At 40.5% G+C, this 8,668-nt stretch overlaps 1 non-coding gene across 1 annotated transcript; it reads right to left on the bottom strand.

Annotated features, from left to right (window-relative positions):
• Positions 1-6,370: 6,370 nt before the first annotated feature.
• On the bottom strand, positions 6,371-6,478 carry LOC130952709 (small nucleolar RNA R71). The gene has a single exon (XR_009074891.1). It is a non-coding gene; the product is annotated as a small nucleolar RNA R71 (small nucleolar RNA).
• Positions 6,479-8,668: the final 2,190 nt, after the last annotated feature.

Below are 8,668 nucleotides of genomic sequence, written 5' to 3'. Positions count from 1 at the left end.
TGAGGGCCAAAATGTCCTCCACTCTCAGATGAGTGACAGGCCTCCAAAATGGACTGGAATTCTGATTGAGGTACACAACGTCTAATTACCTGATCAGCACCACATCTCCACAAATATGGGTCATCCCATATATAATATTTAGACTCGCTTTTCAGCTTGTCCCTTTGATGCTTAGAAAAATGTGGAGGAAATGTGCGGCTAACTAGATAATTAGCTACAGGTGCGTACCAAGGTGCTACCTCAGATACTGCTTGCAGGTTATCAAATGGAAAATTATCATCTATAGGAGTAGAATCATCCTTAATGTGCTCAAGGCAACTCAAGTGGTGTGCCACTAGATTCTGATTACCACTCCTATCCTTTATTTCTAAATCAAATTCTTGTAAAAGCAATATCCAACGTATGAGCCTTGGTTTGGACTCCTTTTTAGCTAATAGATACTTCAAAGCTGTATGGTCCGAATACACTACTACTCTAGTACCAAGTAGATAAGCTCGGAATTTATCTAGAGCAAAAACAATAGCAAGAAGCTCTTTCTCAGTAGTAGTATAATTGGACTGGGCAGCGTCTAAAGTTTTAGACGTATAAGCAATAACAAAAGGATCCTTACCTTCACGATGAGCCAGCGCTGCTCCTGCTGCATGGTTGGAAGCATCACACATGATTTCAAATGGCTGGCTCCAGTTTGGTCCTCTCACAATGGGAGCTTGAGTCAGGTTGGTCTTCAGCCTATCGAATGCTTGCTTACAATTCTCGCTGAACTCGAACTCAATATCCTTCTGCAGCAATCTGGATAAGGGAAGTGCTACCTTACTGAAGTCCTTAATAAATCTCCTGTAAAAACTTGCATGGCCAAGGAACGAACGGACTTCCCTCACAGAGGAGGGGTAAGGTAAATTGGAAATAACATTCACCTTTGCTGGGTCTACAGAAATACCAGTATTAGATACAACATGTCCTAATACAATCCCTTGTTTAACCATAAAATGACATTTTTCAAAATTTAATACAAGGTTTGTATTGACACATCTATCTAATACTCTAGATAATCCATCTAAGAAAAGGCTGAAAGAATCACAGTAAACGCTAAAATCATCCATGAAAACTTCCATACAGTCCTCAATGAGATCAGAAAAAAGACTTATCATGCACCTCTGAAAAGTAGCTGGTGCATTGCACAAGCCAAAGGGCATTCTCTTGTAAGCATAAGTCCCAAAAGGACATGTAAAAGTAGTCTTTTCCTGATCCTCATGAGCTATATGAATCTGGAAATAACCTGTGTAACCATCTAAAAAGCAATAATGTGATTTACCTGACAGGCAATCCAGCATTTGATCAATGAATGGAAGATGGTAATGATCCTTGCGAGTAGCTTGGTTGAGACGCCTGTAATCAATGCAGACTCTCCAAGCGTTTTGTACTCTGGTCGCTATGAGCTTTCCATTCTCGTTCTTTACTGTAGTGACTCCAGACTTCTTGGGCACCACTTGTACTGGGCTAACCCATTCACTGTCTGAAATGGGATAAATGATACCTGCTTCCAATAGTCTGGTCACTTCCTTTTTGACAACTTCCAAAATAGTGGGATTCAGTCTTCTCTGGGGTTGGCGGACAGGTCTTGCTCCTTCCTCTAAAAATATTCTGTGCTCACATACTTGAGGGTTGATGCCTACGATGTCTGCCAAACTCCACCCAATTGCTTTCTTGTGCTTCCTCAGCACATTAAGTAGCTGCTCTTCCTGTTCAAGAGTGAGATCCTGTGCAATAATAACTGGAAACTTCTGCCCTTTTTCAAGATAAGCGTATTTGAGATGTGGAGGGAGAGGTTTCAACTCAATCTTCTGGTCATGGGCAGGCTCCGGATTGTCTGAAGCTTGTGAAAATTCAGAAGTGTCCTTATTGTTAGTTAATAGAGTCCCCACACTTGGACTTTGTTCTGTGTACTTTTCTTCCAGCTCTTCTTGGTGAATTTCAGCTACAGTTTCATCTATGACATCACACTGGAAGATGGAATGATCTTCTGGAGGGTTGTTTGTGACTCCATTCAAATTGAAGATTACTATTCGGCCATCTATTTCAAAAGAATATGTTCCTGAAAAAGCATCTAATTTGAATCTTGATGTCTTCAGGAATGGTCTGCCAAGTAGGATTGATGATGGCTTATCCGAGTCATTATTGGGCATCTCCAAGATATAGAAATCAGTGGAAAATGTGAGCCCTTTAATGTTCACTAAAACATCTTCAGCAACTCCAGCTACTGTAATAATGCTTTTATCTGCCAACACTAAACGAGCTGCCGACCTTTTTAAGGGAGGGAGCCTTAAAACATCATATACAGATAAAGGCATAATACTAACACATGCTCCTAAATCACACATGCAATCATAAATTACTACACCACCAATAGTACAACTAACTATACAAGGACCTGGGTCACTACATTTTTCAGGTAAGCTTCCTGATGAGCGGATAATTTGTATGCTTTTTGGCATTATTTTTAATATGTTTTTAGTATGATCTAGTTAGTTTTTAGTATATTTTTATTAGTTTTTAGTTAAAATTCACTTTTCTGGACTTCACTATGAGTTTGTGTGTTTTTCTGTGATTTCAGGTATTTTCTGGCTGAAATTGAGGGACCTGAGCAAAAATCTGATTCAGAGACTGAAAAGGACTGCAGATGCTGTTGGATTCTGACCTCCCTGCACTCGAAGTGGATTTTCTGGAGCTACAGAAGCCCAATTCGCGCGCTCTCAACGGCGTTGGAAAGTAGACATCCTGGGCTTTCCAGCAATATATAATAGTTCATACTTTGCCCAAGATTTAATTGCCCAAACTGGCGTTCAAAATCACCTCAAGAAATTCCAGCGTTAAACGCCGGAACTGGCACCTAATTGGGAGTTAAACGCCCAAACTGGCACTAAAGCTGGCGTTTAACTCCAAGAAGAGTCTCTACACGAAAATGCTTCATTGCTCAGCCCAAGCACACACCAAGTGGGCCCGGAAGTGGATTTTTATGTCATTTACTCATCTTTGTACACCTTAGGCTACTAGTTATCTATAAGTAGGACCTTTTACTATTGTATCTAGAGACTTTGGTAGCTATCTTCGTTTTATGCTATCTTAGACCATTGGGAGGCTGGCCATTCGGCCATGCCTAGACCTTATGCTTATGTATTTTCAACAGTGGAGTTTCTACACACCATAGATTAAGGTGTGGAGCTCTGCTGTACCTCGAGTATTAATGCAATTACTATTGTTCTTCCATTCAATTCCACTTGTTCTTTGTCCAAGATATCACTTGTTCTTCAACTTGATGAAGGTGATGATTGACGCCCATCACCATTCTCACTCATGAACAAGGTGACTGACAACCATTCTTGTTCTACAAGCATCTGAGGCTTAGTGAATATCTCTTGGATTCCTGATTGCACGATGCATGGTTGATCGCCTGACAACCGAGTGCTCGCCTGACAAACGAGCCAACCATTCCGTGAGATCAGAGTCTTCGTGGTATAGGCGAGAACTGATGGCAGCATTCATGAGAATCCGGAAGGTCTAACCTTGTCTGTGGTATTCTGAGTAGGATTCAATGACTGAATGACTGTGACGTGCTTCAAACTCCTGAGGGCGGGGCATTAGTGACAGACGCCAAAAGAATCACTGGATTCTATTCCGGTCTGATTGAGAACCGACAGATGAATTCCGCTATGCTGTGACCAGAGCATATGCAATTGTTTTCAATGAGAGGATGGGAGGTAGCTGCTGACAACAGTGAAACCCTACACGAGCTTGCCATGGAAAGGAGTAAGAAGGATTGGATGAAGGCAGTAGGAAAGCAGAGAGACGGAAGGGAAGGCATCTTCATACGCTTATCTGAAGTTCCTACCAATGAATTACATAAGTATCACTATCTTTATCTTTTATGTTGTTTTCATTCATCATCATATACATTTGAGTTTGCCTGACTAAGATTTACAAGATGACCATAGCTTGCTTCAATGCTAACAATCTCCGTGGGATCGACCCTTACTCACGTAAGGTATTACTTGGACGACCCAGTGCACTTGCTGGTTAGTTGTGCGAAGTTGTGTAATGCCATGGAATTGAACCACCAAATTTTTGGAGTTCATGACCAGGGATTATGAGAGTTGTGAAAAGTATTGTTCACAATTTCGCGCACCAAGTTTTTGGCGCCGTTGCCGGGGATTGTTCAAGTTTTGAGCAAGCTTTTGGTAACAATGCCTGGGATTGTTCTAGTTTGGACAACTGACGGTTCATCTTGTTGCTTAGATTAGGTATTTTTTTTCGAAATTCTTGAAGATGAATTCTAGAGTTTCATGATGATTTGTTGAAATCTGGCTGGCTGAGAAAGCCATGTCTAATCTGATTGGACCGAGGTTTCAACTTATCACCACAAGAGCTTGTTGATTTTCATCAATTTTGCTTTTGGGGCAGTGATCTGCTGAGGCTTGGCTGACCTTTGGTCATGTCTAGTGTTTTGGACCGAAGCTTTCTTTGAGAGCTTGGCTGGCTGTGAAGCCATGTCTAATTCCTGGACCGGAGTCTTAGACTAGCATTGCACTGATTCCTGGAATTCTCATTAAGAATTTTGATATCTTTTTCCACTTAATTTTCGAAAAATACAAAAAAAATTCACAAAATCATAAAAACCAAAAAGATTTTATGTTTCTTGCTTGAGTCTAGAGTCTCATCTTAAGTTTGGTGTCAAATGCATGTTTTTGTTATATATTTCGAATCCATGCATATAATTCTTTGTTTTGATCTTTAAATTCTATTGACTTGAGTATCTTGGTGTTTCATATAGTGTCAGTAGTACACAAACTGCTAAGTTTGGTGTCTTGCATGCATTGTTATTTGATTCTTGTTGCATTTTGATTATTAAAAATCCAAAAATATTTTTAATTTGTGTCTTTTCAAGTCAATGATACAAAGAATTGAAGATTCAGAACATACTGCAGAGGAATTATACAGAAAAAGCTGAGCATTCAAAAATTCCCAGTGAAGAAGACAGACTGGCGTTTAAACGCCAACCAGGGCACCTGGTTGGGCGTTTAACGCCCAAAGAGGTAGCATTTTGGGCGTTAAACGCCAGAATGTATACCATTCTGGGCGTTTAACGCCAGGATGGTGCTAGGGGGAAGATTTTGTTTTCAAAATCAATTTTTTTTTTTAAGTTTTCAAAGTTTTTCAAAATCAAATCTTTTTCAAATCATATCTTTTCAATCAAATGTTTTCAAAATCAATTTCTTTCCTTTTTCAAAGATACTTACTAACAATTAATGATTTGATTGAACATTTTTTGCCTTTCCTGTAGAGGAAGGTTTTATGTTTGAATCATATCTTTTCTTGTTAGGCAAGTCACTAATTTTCAAAATCAAATCTTTTTAAAATTGTTTTCAAATCATATCTTCTCAATCACATCTTTTTAAAACTAATCATATCTTCTTAACCTCATCTTTTTCAAAATAGTTTTCAATCAAATCTTTTTAAAACTTCTAATTTCAAAATCTTTTTCAAAAATCACTTGATTTCTTCTCCACTTTTAATTTCGAAAATCAATTAGTGTTTTTCAAAAAAAATGTTTTCAAAATATTTTAATTAATTTTCGAAAAATTACTTCCCTCCTTCCCACATCCTTCTATTTATGGAGTACTACTCCTTCTTAGTGCACAATTTGAACTCTATCTAATCAAGTTCGAATTCTTCTACCTTTTCTTCTTCTATTTTTCTTTTCCTCTGACACTTCAAGGAATCTCTATACTGTGACATAGAGGATTCCACATTTTCTTGTTCTCTTCTCTTTCATATGAGCAGGAGCAGAGACAAAGGCATTCTTGTTGAAGCTGATCCTGAACCTGAAAGGACCTTGAAGAGAAAGCTAAGAGAAGCTAAAGCACAACTCTCTTTAGAGGACCTGACCGAATTCTTCAAGGAAGAAGAACACATGGCAGCCGAAAACAACAACAATGCCAACAATGCAAGGAAGGTGCTGGGTGACTTTACTGCACCTACTCCTGATTTCTATAGGAGAAACATCTCTATCCCTGCCATTGGAGCAAACAACTTTGAGCTTAAGCCTCAATTAGTTTCTCTAATGCAACAGAATTGCAAGTTCCATGGACTTCCAATGGAAGATCCTCATCAGTTCCTAGCTGAATTCTTGCAAATCTGTGACACAGTCAAGACTAATGGGGTTAACCCTGAGGTCTACAGACTGATGCTATTCCCTTTTGCTGTAAGAGACAGAGCTAGAATATGGTTGGATTCTCAACCTAAAGAAAGCCTGGACTCTTGGGAAAAGCTAGTCAATGCCTTCTTGGCAAAGTTCTTTCCACCACAAAGATGGAGTAAGCTTAGAGTGGAAGTCCAAACCTTCAGACAGAAGGATGGTGAGTCCCTCTATGAAGCTTGGGAAAGATACAAACAATTAATCAGAAGATGTCCCTCAGACATGCTTTCTGAATGGAGCATCATAGGTATTTTCTATGATGGTCTCTCTGAACTATCCAAGATGTCTTTGGATAGCTCTGCTGGAGGATCTCTTCATCTGAAGAAGACGCCTACAGAGGCTCAAGAACTAATTGAAATGGTTGCAAATAACCAATTCATGTACACTTCTGAAAGGAATCCTGTGAACAATGGGACAAATCAGAAGAAAGGAATTCTTGAGATTGATGCTCTGAATGCCATACTGGCTCAGAACAAGATATTGACGCAACAAGTCAATTTGATTTCTCAAAGTCTGTCTGGAATGCAAAATGCACCTGGCAGTACTAAGGAAGCTTCATCTGAGGAAGAAGCTTATGATCCTGAGAACCCTTCAATAGAAGAGGTGAATTACCTAGGAGAGCCCTATGGAAACACCTACAATTCTTCATGGAGAAATCACCCAAATTTCTCATGGAAGAATCAAGAGAGACCTCAACAAGGTTTCAATAACAACAATAATGGAAGAAACAGGTTTAGCAATGGCAAGCCTTTTCCATCATCTTCTCAGCAACAGACAAAGAGTTCTAAGCAGAATACCTCTGACTTGGCAACAATGGTCTCTGATCTAATCAAAACCACTCAAAGTTTCATGAATGAAACAAGGTCCTCCATCAGAAATTTGGAAGGACAAGTGGGTCAGCTGAGCAAGAAAATTACTGAACTCCCTCCTAGTACTCTCCCAAGCAACACAGAAGAAAATCCAAAAGGAGAGTGCAAAGCCATAAACATGGCCGAATATGGAGAGGAAAGAGAGGAGGTGGACGCCACTGAGGAAGACCTCAATGGGCGTGCACCAATCTCCTCTGAGTTCCCCAATGAGGAACCATGGGAATCTGAGGCTCAAAATGAGACTATAGATATTCCATTGGACTTACTTCTGCCTTTCATGAGCTCTGATGAGTATTCTTCCTCTGAAGAGGATGAGTATGTCACTGAAGGGCAAGTTGCTAAATACCTTGGAGCAATCATGAAGCTAAATGACAAGTTATTTGGAAATGAGACTTGGGAAGATGAACTTCCCTTGCTCACCAAAGAACTGGATGACTTGTCTAGGCAGAAACTGCCTCAAAAGAGGCAAGATCCTGGGAAGTTTTCTATACCTTGCACCATAGGCACCATAACCTTCAAGAAGGCCTTGTGTGACTTAGGGTCAAGTGTAAACCTCATGCCCCTCTCTGTAATGGAGAAATTAGGGATCCTTGAGGTGCAAGCTGCAAAAATCTCACTAGAGATGGCAGACAACTCAAGAAAGCAAGCCTATGGACTTGTAGAGGATGTTCTGGTAAAAGTTGAAGACCATTACATCCCTACTGATTTCGTAGTCCTAGAGACTGGGGAGTGCATGGATGAATCCATCATCCTTGGCAGACCCTTCCTAGCCACAGCAAAGGCTGTGATTGATGTTGATAGAGGAGAGTTGATCATTCAAGAAGAATCCTTGGTGTTTAAGGCCCAAGGACATCCCTCTATCATCATGGAGAGAAAGCATGAAGAGCTTCTCTCAAAACAGAGCCAAGCAGAGCCCCCACAGTCAAACTCTAAGTTTGGTGTTGGGAGGCCACAACCAAACTCTAAGTTTGGTGTTGAACCCCCACATTCAAACTCTAAGTTTGGTGTTGGGAGGTTCCAACACGGTTCTGAGTATTTCTGAGGCTCCATGAGAGTCCTCTGTCAAGCTAATGACATTAAAGAAGCGCTTATTGGGAGGCAACCCAATGTTTTATAGTTAACTATTCTCTTTTGTTATTTTATCTTTTTTGTAGGTTGATGATCATAAGAAGTCACAAAAACAATGAAAAAAGCAAAAACAGAATGAAAAACAGGAAGAAAAACAGCACACCCTGGAGGAGAAGAAGCTGGCGTTCAAACGCCAGTAATGCTAGCTGTTGGGCGTTTAACGCCCAGTCTGGCACCATTCTGGGCGTTTAACGCCAGAAAGGGGCACCAGACTGGCGTTAAACGCCAGTAAAGGGCAACAACCTGGCATTAAACGCCAGGAATGGGCACCAGCCCGGCGTTTAACGCCAGAAATGGCTCAAAACGTGGATTTTGATGCCACTTGGTGCAGGGATGACTTTTCCTTGACACCACAGGATCTGTGGACCCCACAGGACCCCACCATCACTCTCTCTCTTCTTCCCCCATTCACCAATCACCT

This window comes from Arachis stenosperma, chromosome 1 (genome assembly GCF_014773155.1).
Source record: "Arachis stenosperma cultivar V10309 chromosome 1, arast.V10309.gnm1.PFL2, whole genome shotgun sequence".
NCBI lineage: Eukaryota > Viridiplantae > Streptophyta > Magnoliopsida > Fabales > Fabaceae > Arachis > Arachis stenosperma.
This window is presented reverse-complemented; position numbering and strand designations above follow the sequence as displayed.